Consider the following 3,744-nt stretch of genomic DNA (forward strand, 5'->3'; position numbering starts at 1 on the left):
CACTCAGCTCTGAGCTTCCATGGAGGAAGAAGGTGTTTGTCTACAAGAGGACAACGACACACAACGTATTTCCCCGTCAGACCTGCAGATATTTTCTCAAAGTCACACACAATAGCTGGGATGACATTGTCTTCCACCCCCCGGAAGGCGGTTCTTGGACGGCGGAGACCTCAACGCGGAGGAAAAGGCCAAAAAAAAAGCCAATTATGGCTTGTTTCAGACTTCCCCGGGCGGGCCGGAGGAGGACCTCGTAATTGTCTCGTACCAGAAAATCCCCTTGACCTTATTCAGCAGCGTTTGTATGCGGCGGAGGATTGAAGCCGCTGGTTAGGCTCCACACAAGTGCACAAGACGACGTCACTCATTAACATTGAAGCGGCTGAAGCTGAACACGTCTCTGGAGCGTGCTCAAGATAGACTGAAGTGGGGGAGGCTGACGTGATGTGGCAGCCCCCTGATGGGAAAATAACAAAGGACAGAGATCAAGTTGGTATTACTGTCAACTCTCATGGAAGGGTTGTTTAACAACCAGTCCGAGCTCACAAAAATAAACGAGTGGAGGTTTTTCCTTTGTGTTTAAATTTAACTGCTGATCTTCAATTGTTACTTCTACATGTTTTATTTGCATCTTTTACAAATATAACAAGGAATTTAACTGAAAAAAGAAAAACGTTAAGATAACTGGTAGCTGAACTATATAATAAAAATAATCACTTCAATGTTTGTCATTTTATGAATTTATTTTGTTGAATTTGTTGGGCTTCTGGTTATGTAGTTAACATTTTATTACTATTTATTATTGGAATTAGGATTTTCCTATTTTTCAATTGTTATTCAAATGCATTTTCTGCGAATATAGCCATTCGTTGTTACATCTTTTATATCTTTGATCACAATTATTTTTCTCTTTTCTGCTTCAATAATATATTTTTTAATGAATTGTCTCCAAATGGCTTTTATTATTTAATATAAATTTCAGTAGAATGACAATAGATTTTAACTTCTTTTTTTTGTTAAATTTTTGAAAGTATTATTAACTTGGTTGATTAATATGTTTATGATTAAATATCATTTTTAGCAGTTAAATAATTGCCATAACTAACAAAAATGTAATAAGTATTAAACATGAACATAAAGAAATCTGGTTAGAAGCTCACGAAAAGCATCAACTGTTGAAGCAGGTTTTGTTTGTTTGACAGTTGAATTGAGGAAGACCTCAGGCTTCTGTAATGACATCTGTTCCCTACAATATAATTTTATGGCCGTCATAAGCTCTCTATTAGACACAAATCACCAGGTTCATGTCCTTAAAGACTAATATTTCTTTAAAAAGGTTTAAGTCCCGCATGAGTACTCATCCTAAAAATTAGATATTTTAGAACTTGGTAAATGTAAATTCACATTTCAACCGAGTCCAGGTACACTTTCATGATTCCTGTAAACTAGCAGAGAGGTTTTTTCCTCTAAATGAGAACATTATAGATCAATAATTAACCTCACCAACATGTGGTCGCAGCACGGATCAATTTAATTCACTTGTCCACAAGCAGCCGATTTATTATGCATCCAGAGTGTCGAGTGGAACTCTGGTTTCAACAATCGTGAAGCACTCAAAGGGAATCTTTGAAATGTTCAAGAGACAAGACATAAATACACAAAGGGTTTTGGGGGTTTTGATCTCTTTAGACAAGTTCCTACTTCAAATGTAAGTGTTAACTATTGATGGAACTTTATCCTCCATCAGCATCTTGACTCGACTCAAAACCACAGGGTGGTGAAACAGTTTGCGGTCCAGCCTGATTCGGACGAAAGAGGGACAGAGATTGTTGAAAAAACAACAGTAAAGCGATTCAGATTCAGCTGCGAAATGTTGGGAGTTTGAACAGACATTTCATGTGTTTGCAGAGGCAGATAATACCAGGCTTGTAAAAAAGTCTCAGACAAACAAAATATAAATCACTCTTAATGCCATAAATAAACTCAATATATAAAATAATCAGAAATATGATCAACTCAATTCATTTAAAATGTTTGAACCCATAAATAAAAATAGTTTATTCTAGAACATCATTAAAAAAAAGGTTAAATGACTAGAAAATAATAGAAAAGTCGATGTACTCACCGTTGTATCTGCAGACTAGAGGAACCTTCACCACTTGAAAAGGCCTTTAAATAGTGTCGGAGTCCAGCGTCTCCACATCCTAATGGAGAGGAAGATGCTTCCCCTTGTGACCAAATGCCTCTCATTATGAATTACAGACTGGCTGGCCATGCCCATCTTGTAATGTGATATGTGAAATGACTGGCTGCAAGACATTTAACTGAAAAACCAACAGGTTCTGACGCACAAAAGAAAAGGATTTTATCTCTGGACTTTCACAAAATTAGAGTGATATCTCTCCATCCATTATATGCTGCCATGAAAGGAATCTGATTAACGTTGGGTTTTTAAAAAAAACGAACAGTTCTGACAAGATAACTAACCACCCGCCTGCACAAAACATCCTGTCAACCATTTATCCCACTGTCTGTCTGCCATTTCCTCCACCGAACACAGTCTGGTCGAATCCTGATCTGCTGATTTTGACAAGATAAAACAAAGCTGACCCGTCTTGACCTCCGTGTTGATGCTCGGATTAACGAATATTATCAGGCGGGATTATCGGAGAAGGAATGTCATTAACTGAGGATTTTAAAAAGATGCTCCATCAATCTGAGGTTGTGCTTTATTGTTCCTAAAAAGCGACCTTAAGGACCATCATAGGAAAACAAGTTTGACCTCAGGTTGAAAAAAATGTGGCTATTGTTTATTTTTGCTGAATCATGATGATGGTGGCATCTGTATGCTTTTAATTAAATTAATCCTGACCTGAAAGAGGAGCTTGTTTGGTCAAGACCGGCAATTTTCTGTTATGAATTCATTCATGTATTTATTTATATTTATTATATTTAATTAAGTATTTCACCTTCATTTATTTTCAATTTTATTTTATTTCTCGTTGAAGTCCATTTGCCTCCCGTGTTCTGTTCAATTCAAATTGATTTAAATTGTTTTCCATTCTTTTGCTGGTTCTGAAAGAAGCGGCAGCAGTGAGAATCCATACAAGTCAACAACAAATCCTAAATACAGACGTTACAATATTACAAATCCTGGAAGTTGCGCAGAAATATTGAAACAAACAAATGTCTTCAACAGAATAGAAGCAAAGGGCAGAGATTATAAGGGAAATTAACTAAGTCAAAGTAATTCGAAAGTAATTAATTCAAATACTATGGGAACCTAAAATATGAATATTTATTTGACTCATAATCATTTGTCTAAACATAGCTCTATAATTAATAATAATTAAAACATTTGCCTCACATCACGTTAAAAATGCAGGTGAGCCAGCGCTGAGAGGAAGCGAGTCCATCATGAAGGTGTAATTGCAGGACAAATATTTGCCCGGTTATTGATTTCACAGTTTGTTTGCCCTGTGATGTTGTCCAAGCAATTTGTGGAATGGGGCTGGTGTCGGGCCGAGACTGACCTCGTGTCACATAACAATATCTCACCAGTCGTCATGACTCACCTGCAGCAAAGAGCTGCCGGCAGCGCTCGGTCAATAACAAACACAATGCAGGAAGGGATTGTTTTGGAACTGTGTGTCCAAGTTTGAATACACTTAGTGAGAACACTAATAGCCGATCAGTGAGACTCAACTACACATGTCCGTACATTCAATTTTACTGAATTTGTCTCTA

This window comes from Callionymus lyra, chromosome 4 (assembly GCF_982586985.1).
Source record: "Callionymus lyra chromosome 4, fCalLyr1.hap1.1, whole genome shotgun sequence".
Classification (NCBI taxonomy): domain Eukaryota; kingdom Metazoa; phylum Chordata; class Actinopteri; order Syngnathiformes; family Callionymidae; genus Callionymus; species Callionymus lyra.